Source organism: Tamandua tetradactyla, chromosome 18, assembly GCF_023851605.1.
Source record: "Tamandua tetradactyla isolate mTamTet1 chromosome 18, mTamTet1.pri, whole genome shotgun sequence".
Lineage (NCBI taxonomy): Eukaryota > Metazoa > Chordata > Mammalia > Pilosa > Myrmecophagidae > Tamandua > Tamandua tetradactyla.
In genome coordinates this window covers 2,140,489-2,157,368 of record NC_135344.1, presented here as the reverse complement: position 1 = coordinate 2,157,368, position 16,880 = coordinate 2,140,489, and the positions used below count along the sequence as shown (strand labels likewise).

At 36.0% G+C, this 16,880-nt stretch overlaps 1 protein-coding gene across 7 annotated transcripts in view; it reads left to right on the top strand.

Moving 5' to 3' along the window:
* ADNP2 (ADNP homeobox 2) overlaps window positions 1-16,880 on the top strand; it is an 83,095-nt gene that overhangs the window by 31,271 nt on the left and 34,944 nt on the right. The window lies entirely within an intron of this gene.

Below are 16,880 nucleotides of genomic sequence, written 5' to 3'. Positions count from 1 at the left end.
GTATACAAACATCCATTTGTGTCCTTGCCCTCAGGTCCTCTGAATATATACATACTAATGGGATTGCTGAATCATGTGACAGTTCTATACTTAGCTTCCTAAGGAACCACCAAACTGCCTTCCAGAGTGGTTGTACCATTTTACATTCCCACCAACAGTGGATAAGTGTGCCTTTTTCTCCACATCCTCTTCAGCACTTGTCATTTTCTGTTTTTTTGATAATGGCCATTCTAGTGGGTGTCAGATGATACCTCATTGTGATTTTGCTTTGCAGTTCCCTAACAGCCAGTAAAGTAAGTTGAGCGTCTTTTTTTTTTTTTTTTTTTTTTTTTTTTTTTTTTAAAGGAAAGACAGAGAGAAGGAAGGAAGGATAGAAGGAAGGAAGGAAGGAAGGAAGAAAGGGAAACATTTTTAAACATTTTCTTGTATTCTGTTTCTCCGTTTTTGTTACATGGGCTGGGGCCGGGAATCGAACCGAGGTCCTCCGGCATAGCAGGCAAGCACTTTGCCCGCTGAGCCACCGCGGCCCGCCCAAGTTGAGCGTCTTTTTATGTGCCTTTTAGCCATTTGTATTTCCTCTTCTGAGAAGTGTCTGCTCATATCTTTTTCCCGTTTTTTAATGGGGATGTTTGTCTTTTTGTTGTTGTTGTTAAAAATAACGTATATACAAAAAAGCAAAAAATTTCAAAGTACAGCACCACAATTACTTGTAGAACATATTTCATTCAGAGTTTGACAGTTAAAATTCCACAATGTTAGGTTTTTACTTCTAATTGCTCAAGATACTGGAGACTAAAAGATGTCAATTTAATGATTCAGCGTTCATATTCATTTGTTAATCCTTCCTTCTCTGTATAATTCCATTACCTTTGATCTTTCTGTCCTCCTCTTTAGGGGTGTTTGGACTATGGCCATTCTAACAGGATCTTTGTCTTTTTGTTGTCAAGTTGAAGAATCTCTTTATGTATTCTGGATACTAAATTTTTATCTATGTGGTTTCCAAATATTGTCTACCGTTGTGTAGGCTGCCTTTTTATTTTCTTGACAAAGTTCTTTAATTTTTGAGGAGTTCCCATTATCTATTTCTTTTTTCAGTGCTCATGCTTTGGGTGTAAAGTCTAGGAAACTCCCTCCTATTACAAGATTTATAAAATATTTCTGTACATTTTCTTCTAAAAGTTTTATGGTCTTAACTCTAATGTTTAGGTCTCTGATCCATTTTGAGTTAATTCTTAGATAAATAAAACAAATTTGAGTTAATTTCTGTATCGAGATATGGACCCTCTTTCATTCTTTTGCATATGGATATCCAGTTCTCCAAGTACTGTTTGTTGAAAAGGTTACTCTATTCCAGGTGGGTTGGCTTGACTGCCTTATCAAAGATCAGTTGTCCATAGACAAGAGTTTTTATCTGAACACTCTGCTCGATTCCTTTGGTCAGTATATCTATCTTTATGCCAGTGTGAAACCTCCCACTTCAGTTTTCTTTCTCAAGATATTTTTAGCTGTTTAGGGCACCCTTCTCTTCCAATTAAATTTGGTTAATGGTTTTTCTATTTCTGCATATCAAGTTTTTTGGGTTTTAATTGGTATTGCATTGAATCTATAAATCAATGTGGATAAAATTGACATCTTAATTATACTTAGTCTTTCAGTTCATGAACACAGTATATTCCCTTCCATTTATTTAGATCTTCCATGATTTCTTTTAGCAATTTTTGTAGTTTTCTTTGTATAGATCTTTTGTATCCTTAGTTAAATTTATTCTTAAATATTTGATTCTTTTGTTTGCTATTGTAAATGAAATTTTTTTCTTGATTTCTTCCTCAGATTGCGCATTACTAGTGCATAGAAATGCTACTGATTTTGGGGTATTGATCTTGTACTCTCCCACTTTGCTATACTCATTTATTAGCTCTAGTAGCTTTGCTCTAGATTTTTCAGGATTTTTGACATACAGTATCATACCAGCTTCAAACAGTGAGAGTTTTACTTCTTCCTTTCCAATTTGGATACATTTTATTTCTTTTTGTTGTCTAATTGTTCTGGTTAGAACTTCCAGCACAGTGTTAAATAACAGTGGTGACAGTGGGTATCCTTGTCTTGTTCCTGATCTTACAGGGAAAGCTTTCAATCTTTCCCCATTGAGGATGATGTTAGCTGTGGGTTTTTCATATATTCCCATTATCATGTTGAGGAAGTTTCATTCTGTTCCTATCCTTTGAAGTGTTTTCCTCAATAAAGGAGGTTGAATTTTGTCAAATGCCTCTTTTGCATCCATCACGATGATCATGTGGTTTTTCTGCTTTGATTTGTTGATATGGTGTATTACATTCATTGATTTTCTCTTGTTGAACCATCCTTGTATACCTGGAATAAATCTCACTTGGTCATGGAATATACTTTTAATGTACTGCTGGATTTGATTTGCAGGTTTTTTGTTCAGGATTTTTGCATCTATATTCATTAGAGAGATTGGTTTGTAATTTTCTTTTCTTGTAGTATCTTTATCTGGCTTTGGTGTTAGGGTGATGTTGGCTTCATAAAATGAGTTACTTAGCTTTCCCTCTTCAGTTTTTTTGAAGCATTTGAATGGGATTGGTGCTAATTTTTTCTTGAATGATTGGTAGAATTTACATGTGAAGCTGTCTTGTTCTGGACTTTTTGGGAGCTTCTTGATGACTGATTCAATCTGTACTTGTGATTGGTTTGTTGAGGTTGTCCATTTCTTCTCTAGTCAGTGTTGGTTGTTGATACCGTTCTAGGAAGTTGTCCATTTAATCTGTATTGTCTAGTTTATTAGCGTATAGTTTCTCATAGAATCCTCTCATTACCTCATTTATTTCTGCAGGGTCACTAGTTATGTCTCTTATTGCATTTCTGATTTGATTTATTTACATCCTGTATTTTTTTTTTTGTCAGTCTAGCTAAGAGTCCATCTGTTTTATTGGTTTTCTCTCAGAATCAGCTTCTGGTTTTGTTGATTTTCTCGATTGTTTTTATGTTCTCAATTTCATTTATTTCTGCTCTAATCTTCGTTATTTCTTTTATTTGCTTTGGGGTTAGTTTGCTGTTCTTTCTCCATTTATTCTAGGTGAATAGTTAATTCTTCGATGTTTGCTCTTTTTTTTTTAATTTAATATAGGCATTTTAAGACAGTAAATTTCCCTCTTAGGACTGCCTTTGCTGCATCCCATAAATTTTGTTTTTAGTGTTTTTTGTTGTATTCCATAAATTTTGGTATGTTGTGTTTTCATTTTTATTTGCCTTGAGGTATTAAATGTTTGCCCATATAATTTCTTCCTTGACCCATTGGTTAAGAGTGTGTTGTTTATTTAGCCTCTATATATTTGTAAATTTTCTGGCCCTCTGTGTGTTATTGATTTCCATCTTCATTCCATTATGATCTGAGAAAATATTTTATATGATTTGTCATTTTAAATTTATTGAGACTTTCTTTGTGACACAGCATATGGTTTATCCTTGAAAATGTAAGTCTCCAACTGTTATCGTATGGGTGTCTGCTTCTCCCTTCAGTGTTGTCAGTGTTTGCTATGTACTTTGGATCACCCTGGCTCTGTGCATAAATATTTATGATTGTTATGTCTTGTTGAATTGTTTGTTTTATTAATACATAACATCCTTCTTTGTGTCTTTTAGTGTTTTACATTTGAAGTCTAACTTGTTGAATATTAGCATAGCTACTTCTGCTCTTTTTTGAATGTTGTTTGCATGAACTATCTTTTGACAACCTTCACTTTCTTTTTTTTTTTTCTTTCTGTTTAGGAGGTTTTCATTATGATCCCAGTCATATATGACGTTATTTAGCAGGATATTACTCTGAATTCTTTTTCTTTTATTTGTTTTTAACATAACAACATACAAACACAAACATTCTTTACCATATGATCATTCCATTCTTGGTATATAATCAGTAACTCACAATATCATCACAATTGTTTATTCATCACCATGATCATTTTTTAGAACATTTGCATGAATTCAGAAAAAGAAATTAAAAGGAAAGAGAAAAAAACCTCATACATACCATACCTCTTACCCCTCCTTCTCATTGACTGCTAGTATTTCCATCTACCCAATTTATTTTCTATAATTGTTTTCCTTTATTTTCTATATACCTCACCACTCACTTTCATTGATCATTAGCATTTCAGTCTACTAAATTTATTTTAACATTTGTTCCCTGTATTTTTTACTTATTTTTAATACATATGTTTTACTCATCTGTCCATACTGTAGATAAAGGAAGCATCAGACACAGGTTTTCACAATCACACAGTCACATTGCGAAAGCTATATCATTATACAGTCATCTTCAAGAAACATGGCTACTGGAACACAGCTCTACATTTTCAGGTACTTCCCTCCAGCCTCTCCAGTATACCTTAACTCAAAAGGTGATATCTATGTAATGCATAAGAATAACCTCCAGGATAACCCCTTGATTCTGTTTGAAATCTCCCAGCTATTGATACTTTATCTTGTCTCATTTCTCTCTTTCCCCTTTTGGTCTAGAAGTTTTCCTTAATCCTTTGATGCTGAATCCTAGCTCATTCTAGGACTTCTGTCCCACATTGCCAGGGAGGTTTACACCCTTGGGAGTCATGTCCCATGTAGAGAGGGGAAGGGCAATGAGTTTCCTTGTTGTGTTGGCTGAAAGAGGCCACATGTGAGCAACAAAAGAGCTTCTCTGGGGGTGACACTTAGGCTTAATTTTTTTTTTCTGATGTCCTTTTTTTCTTTGTTTTAATATTTTTAACATTTATAAACAGTAAAAATTGTTTTACATATAAGCTTTACAAGGTTTTATACGTGCCTAGATTCCTGTTACCCCCCACAGATAGGATACAGAACAATTCCAACATCCAGAGAATTCCTCATGCCGTACCTGGGATTCAGACCCTCCCTGCACCCTAATCCCTAGAAACTATTTATTTTCTATTCCTGTATTTTTGCTTAGGCTTAATTTTAAGTAGGTTTAGCCTATCCTTTGCAGGGATAACTTTCATATGAATAAACCCCAAGATTGAGGGCTTGGCCTGTTGCTTTGGTTGTCCCCACTGCTTGTGAGAATATCAGGAATTCTCCACATGGGAAGTTGAATTTTCCCCCTTTCTCATCATTCCCCCAAGGGGACTTTGAAAATACTCTTTTATTCATTGTTCAAATCACTCGTGGATTTATTGGGACATCACTTTGGACAAACCTACAGAATCTCATGCCCTACTCAATGTTCCATGTACTTATGGTATTCAATTTAACTGTCCACATACGTTATATTAGGAAATGCCCTAGTCAAACTATAAATTTTATACCAAATAAACATTTTTTGCTTTAGTCTTACACATAAATTAAAGTTTAAAATATGATTTACATTCTATTTTCAGCACCCTGTAATATTGACATTCCTTTGTTCTTCCCCATGCAAAAACATTTTTTAACTTGTACATTTAGTCACTATCATTGTACACTCTAGGCATTCCTAGATTATGCCATCTCAGTCTTTATTGTCTATCTTTCCTTCTGATTTCATTTGTGCCCCCAGCCCTCCTCCCTCTATCATTCTCACATTCAGCTTCATTCACTGTACTAACATTATTGTATTATTGTATTACAGTTAGGTAGTATTGTGCTATCCATTTCTGAATTTTTACAATCAGTCTTGTTGCACAATCTGTATCCCTTCAGTTCTAATTACCCAGTGTCTCCTGATGGTCTCTGTTCTTGGCTGAAATTCTCCAAGTTCATTCAATAATGTAAGTTCATATCAGTGAGACCATACAGTATTTGTCCTTTTGTTTCTGGCTGATCTCACTCAGCATAATGTCCTCAAGGTCCATCCACGTTGTTACATCATCCCTTTATTCTGTTTTACAGCTCCATAATATTCCATCATATGTATATACCACAGCTTGTTTAGCCACTTGTCTGTGGATGGACATTTGCGCTGTTTCCATCTCTTGGCAGTTGTAAATAATGCTGCTATAAACATTGGTGTGCAGATGTCTGTTTGTGTTCTTGTCCTCATGTCCTTTGAGTAGGTACTAGCAATGATATTGCCAGATAATATGGTAGTTCTGTACTTAGCTTCCTGAAGAAATGCCAAGCTGCCTTCCACAGCGGTTGTACCATTTAACATTTCCACCAGGAATGGATAAGTATGCCTCCTCCTCCACATCCTCCAACACCTGTTGTTTTCTGTTTTATTGTAATGGCCATTCTGGAGGGTGTGAGGTGATAGCTCATTGTGGTTTTGATTTGCATGTCCCTAATAGCCAGGGAAGTTGAGCATCTTTTCATGTGCCTTTTGGCCATTTATATTTTCTCTTCTGAGAAGTGTCTGTTCATGTCTTTTGCCCATTTTGTAATTGGGTTGCTTGTCTTTTTGTTGTTGAGTTGAACACTCTCTTTATATATTCTGGATATTAGACCTTTATCTGAAATATCGTTTCCAAATATTGTCTCCCATTGTGTAGGCTATCTTTTTACTTTCTTGATGAAGTACTTTGTTGCACAAAAGTGTTTAATTTTGAGGAGTTCACGTTAATTATTTCTTTCTTCAATGCTCTTGCTTTGGGTGTAAGACATAGGAAACTTCCTCCTATTATAAGATTTATATGCTATTTCCCTACATTTTCTTCTAAAAGTCTTATGTTCTTAGATCTGTTTAGGTCTTTGATCCATTTTGAGTTAATTTTTGTATAGGGTATGAGATACGGATCCTCTTTCATTCTTTTGCATGTGGATATCCAGTTCTCTAGGCACCATTTATTGAAGAGTCCCAGGTGAGTTGGTTTGACTGTCTTATCAAAGATCAATTGTCCATAGATGAGAAGACGTATATCTGAACAATCTGTTCAATTCCATTGGTCAATATATCCGTCTTTATGCCAATACCATGCTGTTTTGACCACTATAGCTTCATAATATGCCTTAAAGTCAGGTAATGTGAGACCTCTGACTTCATTTTTCCTTCTCAGGATATTTTTAGGGATTCAGGGCACTATGCCCTTCCAAATAAATTTGTTTATTGGTTTTTCTATTTCTGAAAAGTAAGTTTTTGGGATTTTAATTGGTATTTCATTAAATCTGTAAATTAATTTAGGTAGAAATTAGTCTTCCAATCCATGAACACGGTATGCCCTTCCATTTATTTATGTCTTCTGTGGTTTCTTTTAGCAATTTATTGTAGTTTTCTTTGTATAGGTCTTTTGTGTCCTTAGTTAAATTTATTCCTAAATATTTTATGTTTTTGGCTACAATTGTAAATGGAGTTCTTTTCTTGATTTCCCCCTCAGATTGTTCATTACTACTGTATAGAAACACTACAGATTTTTGAGTGTTGATCTTGTAACCTACCATTTTGCTGTACTCATTCATTAGTTCTAGTAGTTTTGTTGTGAATTTTTCAGGGTTTTTGACATATAGTAATATCATCTGCAAAAAGTGAGAGTTTTATTTCTTCCTTTCCAATTTTGATGCCTTGTATTTCTTTTTCTTGTCTGATTGCTCTGGCTTGAATTTACAACACAATGTTGAATTACAGTGGTGATGGTGGACATCCTTGTCTTGTTCCTAATCTTAGGGGGAAAGTTTTCAGTTTTTCCCCATTGAGGATGATGTTACCTGTGGATTTTTCATATATTCGCTTTATCAGGTTGAGGAAGTTCCCTTCTGTTCTTATGCTTTGAAGTTTTTCAACAAGAAAGGATGTTGAATTTTGTTAAATTCTTCTGCATCAATTGAGTTGATCATGTGGTTTTTCTGCTTTGATTTGTTGATATGATACATTACGTAAATTGATTTTCTTATGTTGAACCATCCTTGCATACCTGGAATGAATTCTACTTGTCACGGTGTATAATTCTTTTAGCATGGTGCTGGATTTGATTTGCAAGAATTTTGTTGAGGATTTTTGCATCTATATTCATTAGAGAGATTGGTCTGTGATTTTCTTGTAATATCTTTGTTTGGCTTTGTTATGAGGATGAAGTTGGTGTCATAGAATGAGTTAGATAGCCTTCCCTCCACTTCAGTTTTTTTGAAGAGTTTGAGGAGGATTGGTACTAATTTTGTCTTGAATGTTTGAAGCCATGTGGTCCTGGAATTTCCTTTTTTGGGATCTTCTTGATGACTAATTCAGTTTCTTTACTTGTGATTGCTTTGTTGAGGTCATCTATTTCTTCTTGAGTTCTAGGAAGTTGTCCATTTCATCTACATTGTCTAGTTAATTAGCATAAAGTTGTTCATAGTATCCTCTCATTACCTCCTTTATTTCTGAGGGTCAGTGGTCATGACTTCTCGTCCATTTCTGATTTTATTTGCATCCTCTCCTTTTTGTCAACCTCACTAAGGGTCCATGAATCTTATTGATTTTCTCATAGAACCAACTTCTGGTTTTGTTGATTTTCTTGATTGTTTTCATGTTCTCAATTTCATTTATTTATTCTCTGATCTTTGCTATTTCTTTCATTCTGCTTGCTTTGGGGTTAGTTTGCTGTTCTTTCTCTAGTTCTTCCACCTGGACAGTTAATTCTTGCATTTTTGCTCTTTCTTCTTTTTTTGTGATAGGCATTTAGGGCAATAGATTTCCCTCTTAGTTGCCTTTGCTGCATTCCATGAATTTTGATATGTTATGTTTTCATTTTCATTTGCCTTGAGATATTTACTCATTTCTCTTGTAATTTTTTCCTTGGCCCACTGGTAGTTTAAGAATGTGTTGTTGAGCCTCCATATATTTGTGAATTTTCTGGCCCTCTGCCTATTATTGATTTCCAACTTCATTCTTTTATGATCTGAGAAAGTGTTGTATGTGATTTCAGTCTTTTTAAATTTGTTGAGACTTGCTTTGTGACCCAGCATATGGTCTAACCTCAAGAATGATCCATGAGCACTTGAGAAAAAGGTGTATCCTGCTGTTGTGGGGTGTGATGTTCTATAAATGTCTAAGTCTAGTTCGTTTATTGTATTATTCAAATTCTCTGTTTCTTTATTGATCCTCTGTCTAGATGTTCTGTCCATTGATGAGAGTGGGGAATTGAAGTCTCCAGCTATTATGGTAGATGTGTCTATTTCTCTTTTCAGTGTTTTCCCTCATGTATTTTGGAGCAGTGTGGCTTGGTGCATATATATATTTGTGATTGTTATGTCTTGTTGAATTGTTCCTGTTATTAATACATAGTGTCCTTCTTTGTCTCTTTTAACTGTTTTACATTTGAAGCCTAATTTGTTGGATATTAGTATAGCTACTCCTGCTCTTTTCTGATTTTTGTTTGCTTGAAATATCTTTTCCCAAACTTTCACTTTCAACCTATGTTTATCCTCAGATCTAAGATGCGTCTCCTGTTGGCAACATATAGATGGGTCCTGTTTTTTAATGCATTCTGCCAGTCTGTATGTTTTGATTGGGGAGTTTAATCCATTAACATTTAGTGTTATTCCTGTAAGGGCAATACTTTCTTTTACCATTTTGCCTTTTGGATTTTATAGGTCATATCTAATTTTTCTTCTTTTCGTCTTTACTGATAGTCTTCATTTCTACACTCTTCTCCACACGTCTCTGTCCTGTCTTTTCCTGTCTGTCTCTAGCGCTCCCTTTATTTCTTGCAGAGCTGGTCTCTTGGTACAAATTCTCTCAGTCATTTTTGGCCTGAAAATGTTTTAATTTCCCCCTCATTTTTGAAGGACAGTTTTGCTGGATATAGAATTCTTGGTTGGCAATTTTTCTCTTTTAGTATCTTAAATATATCATTCTACTGTCTTCTTGTCTCTATGGTTTGTGCTGAGAAATCTATGCATAGTCTTATTGGACTTCCCTTGTATATGATGGATTGTTTTTCTCTTGCTGCTTTCAGTATTCTCTGTTTCTCTTTGACATCTGACATTCTGATTAGTAAATATCTTGGAGTACATCTATTTGGATCTGTTCTGTTTGGGGTACGCTGTACTTCTTGGATCTGTAATTTTAAGTCTTTCATAAGAGTTGGGAAAATTTCAGTGATTTCCTCCATTAATTTTTCTCCTCCTTTTCCCTTCTCTTCACCTTCTGGGACACCCACAACACATATATTCGTGCGCTTCATGTTGTCTTTCAATTCCCTGAGTCCGTGCTCATATTTTTCCATTCTTTTCTTTGCATTTTCTTTTGCTTGTCAAATTTCACATGTCCCTTCCTCCAGTTCACTATTTCTGTCTTTTGCATCTTGAAATCTAACATTGTAGGTTTCCATTGTGTTTTTCATCTCTCCTACTGTGCCTTTCATTCTCATAAGTTCTGTGATTTGTTTTTTCACACTTTTAATTTCTTCTTTTTGTTTGTTCCTTGCCTCCTTTATATCCTCCCTCAATTCATTGATTTGATATTTGATGAGGTTTTTCATGTGTGTTCGAACATTCTGAATTAATTGTTTCAACTCCTGTTACCTCATTTGAATTGTTGGTTTGTTCCTTTGACTGGGCCATATCTTCAGTTATATGATTTATTATTTTTTGTTGGCATCTAGGCATTTAATTTCCTTAATTAGTTTATTCTGGAGATTGTTTCATGTTTTTTACGTAGGTTTTTTTGGTGGATGACATTGTTGTCTGTCTGTTCTTTGACATTCAGTTCACCTTATTCTAGATCTCTAGTTTAGGTTTTGTTTAACAAATCAGAGTTTTTCAGTTCTTGCTTTCTTGTTTCTTGCCCTGGCTGTATGGTCCCTTCCCCACCCCACAACCCCTTAGGAGCATCTACTTAGGTATTATAGACCCCAGTCAAATTTTCCCAGACCAGACTCTCCTCTCAGGAGGAAAGAGTCACCTGCATCAGTTTTCCCTGAGGGTGAGACCCAGCAGGTTAAAGGACTTTCCTGTGAAGCCTCTGGACTCTGTGTTTTTCTTATCCTACCCAGTATGTGGCGCTTGTCTCCCTGCACGTCCCACCAGTGTAAGGTGATGGGGTCCCTTTGACTTCAGCAGACTCTCCCTGCTGCGGCGTGTTGGAGACAGAGGAGAGTTTGTAGGCTGGCTTTAATGCCCTCAGTTCTCCAGTCCCTGGGGTCTGGATTCCTTGAGGGAGAGATTCCACCTAAGTTGGGTTCCATCCCTCTGCTGGGGAAGGTACAGCCTGCAGACAAACTCTCAAACAAGCTTAATTCTGCCCATGCCTGGGACAGTTGGAGTCTGAGAAGGGGGCCGGCTGCCATGGTTTGGGAAACTAACAGTTCTGGGTGGGCTCGCAACTGGTCCAGACTGGGATAACCTGTGTGTTCACTCACTGACGTGGCCTGAACAGTTCTGTACTGTTCTTGGCTATTTACTAATTGTCCTGGAGAATGAACTAAATCCTACTCCTCAAAGCAACCATCTTGGCTCCTCCCCAAACCCCCTGAATCTTCCCAACCTTCATTTTTAACCTGTTTTTTTCATTAGGTCTAAAATGAGGGTCCTGGGCGGGCCACAGTGTCTCAGCAGGCTGAGTCCTTGCCTGCCATTCCGGAGACCTGGGTTCAATTCCCGGTGCCTGCCCATGCAAAAAATATATATATATATCTCCTGTAGACAGAACATAGATGGGTCCTGTTTTTAATACATTTTTCCAGTCTGTGTCTTCTTTTTTTTTTTTTTTTTTTACTTTTTTTGTGAAATACAACATATATACAAAAAAGCAATACATTTCTAAGTACATTTTAACATGTATCTATTGAACAGATTTTAGAGTTTGGTATGGGTTACAGTTCCATGAGTTACAGTTCCATGATTTTTTATTATTTCTTCTAGCTGCTCCAAGATACCGGAGACCAACAGAAATATCAGTATAATGATTCAGCAGTCATACTTATTTGTTAAATCTTATCTCCTCTATTGTATTACTTCTCTTTAAATAACATATATCCAGAAAAGCAATAATTTTCAAAGTACATCACAACTGTCACTTATAGAACAGATTTCAGTGTTTGGTATGGGTTACAATTCCATAATTTTAGGTTTTTATTTCTAGCTGGTCTAAGGTACTGGAGGCTAAGAAAATACCAGTATAATGATTCAACCCTCATACTCATTTGTTAAACCTGACCTTCTCGGTGTAACTCCACCATCACCTTTCATCTTTCTGTCCCACTCTTTAGGTATATTTCGATTATACCCTTCTAACTTTTTCATCTTAGGAGGAGCAGTCAGTAGTATGGGATGGGGGATGGAACTAGTTGATGTTCTGGAAAGGCTGGCCCCTCTGCATTTCAGGACCTACCTGGCCCAGGGAGCCATCTGGAGGTTGCAGGTTTTGGAGAGTTAGCGTAGTGCATGGAACCTTCATAGAATCTTTTTTTTTTTTTTTTAACGTGGACAGGCACCAGGAAATGCACCCGGGTCCTCTGGCATTGCAGGCAAGCATTCCTGCCTGCTGAGCCACCATGACCTGCCCCCTTCGTAGAATCTTATGTGCTGCTCTGGGTGTTCTTTAGAGTGGCACTAATGGTTTTGGTTGGAGTTTGGCAAGTTACGATAGGTAGCAATGTCTAACTGAAGCATATGTTGAGTGACCTCCATTGTTGTCTCTTGACTCTTATTTTATTACACATCTACCCATACACTGAATAAAGTGGAGTGTTACACAACACGGTTTTTACAATCACATAGTCACATGATAAAAGCTGTATAGTATACAGTCATCAGAGATCAAGGCTATCAGTCTATGTCTTTTGCTTGAGGAGTTTAATCCATTAATATTAAATATTAGTACTGTAAAGGCAGTACTTCTACCATTTTTTCTTTTGAATTTGATATATCATTTCTTTTTTTTTCTCTCTCTCTTTTTACCTTTACTGATAGTCTTCATTTCTATACTTTTCACCAGACATCTCTCTTTTGCCTTTTCCCACCTGCCTGTAGTGCTCCCATTAGTATTTCTTGTGGCGCTGGCCTCTTAGTCACACATTTTCTCAGTGAATGTCTGAAAATATTTTAATCTCTTCCTCATTTTTGATGGATGGTTTTGCTACTATTTTTTGGTTGGTTTTTTTTTTCTCTTTTAGAATCTTAAATATATCATACTTAAGTGCCTTCTTGCCTCCTTTGTTTCTACTGAGAAATCCACACAGTCTTATTGAACTTCCCTTGTATGTGATGGATTGCTTTTCTTTTGCTGTTTTCAGAATTCTCTCTTTCTCTTTGACATCTGACAGTCTGATTGGTAAGTCTTGGAGTATGTCTGTTTGGATTTATTCTGTTTGGGAAACGCTACACTTTGATCCGTAATTTTATGTCTTTCATAAGAGATGGGAAATTTTCAGTGATTGTTTCCTCCATTAGTCTTTGTCCTCCTTTTCCCTACTCTTCTCCTTCTGGGACACCCACAACATGCATATTCATGTGCTCTGTGTTGTTGTTCATTTCCCTGAGACCCTGCTCATATTTTTCCATTCTTTTCCCTGTGTTTTCTTTTGTATGTTAGATTTCAGATGGCAAGTCCCCTAGTTCACTAATGGTTTCTTCTGCCACTTCAAATTTATTGTAGGTTTCTTTTTTTTTTTTTTTTTTCATTTTGTCTATTGTGCCTTTCATTTCCATAGGTTCGGTGGTTTGTTTTTTCAAAATTTAAAGTTCTTCTTTTTGTTTGGACAATTTTGATTTGATTTTTGATGAGATTTTGCCTGTCTCATCGAACATCCTGAATTAGTTGTTTCAACTCTTGTACCTCATTTGAAGTGTTGTTTTGTTCCTTAGGACTATATCTTTGATTTTCCTGGTGTGACTCATTATTTTTTTGCTGGCGTCTAGGCATTTGATTTCCTTAATTAGTTTATTCTGGAGATTGTTTTCACTCTTTTACCTAGGATTTTCTTGCTGAATGGCTTTGTTCTCCATCTGTTTTTGGACATTCAGTTCAACTTATTCTAGACCTCTAGCATAGTTCTGTTTAACTGATCAGAATTTTTCAGTTCTTGTTTTCCTGTTTCTTTCCCTGCTGTTCTAGTTTGCTAGCTTCTGGATTGCAATATACCAGAAATGGAATGGCTTTTAGAAAGGGGAATTTAATAAGTTGCTAGTTTACAGTTCTAAGACTGAGAAAATATCCCAATTAAAAGAAGTCTAAAAAAATGTCCAATCTAAGGCATCCAGGGAAAGGTACTTCGATTCAAGAAGACCAGTAAAGTTCAGGGTTTCTCTCTCAAGTGGAAAAGCACTTGATGAACACTGTCAGGGTTTCTCTCTCATCTGGAAAGGCATGTGGTGAACACAGCGTCATCTGCTAGCTTTCTCTCTTGGCTTCCTGTTTCATGAAGCGACCTGGGAGGCAATTTCCTTCTTCATCTCCAAAGGTTGTTGGCGGGTGAACTCTGCTTCTCATGGCTATGTCATTCTGCTTTCTCAGAATCTTCTCCGTTCTCCAAAATGTTTCCTCTATTATAGGATTCCAGTAAAGTAATCAAGACCCACACAGAATGGGTGGAGATACGTGTCTATCTAATCATATTTAATACCCACATTGATTGAGTCACCTCTCCATGGAGATGACCCAATCAAGTTTCCAACCTATAGTACTAAATAGGAATTAAGAGAAACAGTTGCTCTCACATGGTTGTTTAGGATTAAATCATGGCTTTTCTAGGGTACACAAATCCTTTCAAAGCATATCTGCCTATATGGAGCATTTCTTTTTTTTTTTTTTTTTTTTTTTTTTTTTTTTGAGGAGGGTCTCCTTAGATTTTATAGACTGATAGGCCCATGTCTCAGGAAGAAAGAGTAGCCAGCATCAGTTTTTCCCTGAGGGTGAGACCTAGCATGTTGTCAGAGTTTCCTGTGAAGCCTTTTAGACCCTGAGCTTTTCCTGTCCTGCCCAGCACGTGGCACTTGCTTGCTTGTGGCTTCCAGCATAAAGTGATATTTCATATGGTTTTTTTTTCTTTTTTTACATGGGTATGTTCTGGGAATCAAACCTAGGTCTTTGGCATGGCAGGCTGAACTGTGGCACTGAGCCACCAATGCACTGCCCTCTCATATGGTTTTGATTTGAATTTCCCTTGCGACTTATGATGTTGACCAATTTTCATTTGACTGTTTGGCATCTGGATGTCTTCAAATCTTTTGTCCATTTTAAAAACTGTTTGTTTTCTTGTTACTGAGATTTGAACATATCCAGAGCACATATTCCTGGTAAAAATCTTTTATCAGTTATGTGGTGTAAAAATAAATTGTGCTTTCTTTTTTTTTTTTGAACAGTGTCAAAGATAAGTGTTTGTTTTTGTTTTCTACTTTGATAAAGTTCAGTTTAACCTTTTTTATTTTATGGACTGTGTTTTTGGTATTATATTTAGAAATCTTTGCCTAGTCCAAAGATTTGTTCAACATTGACATATATGAACATGCAATTAGTAGTAAGCTCTTTTTTTTAGTATAGTTTTCATTGAATTTAGCATTCTTTCAGTACTGTGTTTCTTTGGGAATAAGATGTACCATAATTTAATGAACCACTAATAAAAAATTAAAACATTATTTCACTTAAACTGCATTGCACCATTACACCATTGACTGTAAGGTTCATCTAGATTTCAGAGTTGTTAAAATATGAAGACAATGAAATATGTTTGTTTTAAGTTTGTGGTCTGTGGTTGTGACTATTGCCCTATGTTAATTATAGATTCTAGTGAAAATACGACAACCAGGAATTTGGCTAATTGCTGAGGAGATAGTAGTGTGTTACTCATAGTTTTTGTGACCTGTGACCTAAGAGGAAAACTGCATGAATAGGAGAGAGATTGTATGGCAAAGTCTTTTAAAATTGACATATTCATGCCTTATGTGTTAGATAGTATTCATGAGAATAGAGATTTAGAAAAGGATGAGACTTAATTCTTGGTTACCATGATGTTAAGCATGTTGCGGAGTGGACAGATCTGTGTCTCCTGTGGCCCTCCCACAAAATGACTGGGTCCTTCGATGAAGCATTTAATCTGACTAGGTCTTCAGTTCCCCATCTGTAAAACTTGGAGTAGGGTCTGGTAACTTTAGTCCACCAGTTCCAAGGCTTCAGTACACTCAAATCAACAATTCTTTATTGGATTTCAGAACAGATTGCACTCTTGAATTTGTTCGCTGTTCTACAGATGTCTGATTTTATGCTTCAAGAGGTGTTGAATTTCCCCTGCATTGCCTTAAAGGGAAATTCCATGTGATCATTGTTAATATTTTGTGGCCTTAACCTTACCTCAGTGTTATTCATTGTATGAGCTTAAGCTCAATCCCTGTTTCTTTACTTGATCTTACTATTAAATATCAACCTTTTCCATTTGGCACCCACATTCTCTTAGAATGGGGAGATAAAAAGAGAGTAATTGTGGATAGGTAAATTACTTTCAGGTAAATTCTAGATGTTTTTGAATTTAAAGTTAAAACCACATTGGAACTAAGAAATGGGATGAGAAGGGGAGAAAATACTGTCTCTTGCAGAAAATTACTGTTTGTTTTCATTGATGCAGTTAATTAAAAATATAGGACTGAGGAATGTGATTTTGGTTTTAGTGGATGGTTTTGAATGGGTCATTCAACTAAGGGTTGTGGGTAAATCCAGCTTGCCTCCTGTTTCTTCCCACAAAAATGGTGATTATATATTTTTTAATGTTTGAAAAAAGTCAAAAGAATACTATTTTGAGACATGAACATGTGAATTAAAATCTTAGTGTCCTTTGTTTTATTGGAATACAGTCATGCTCATAAATTTACGTGCATGCTTTTGCACTACCATGGCAGAACTTGAGTGGTTGTGATAGGGATTCTATTGTATGGTTCACAAAGCCTGGAATAGTTGCTCTCTGAGCCTTTACTGAAAAAAGTTTGCTGCCCCTGGCTTACCAAAACATGTTCCTTGAGGGTTGATAACA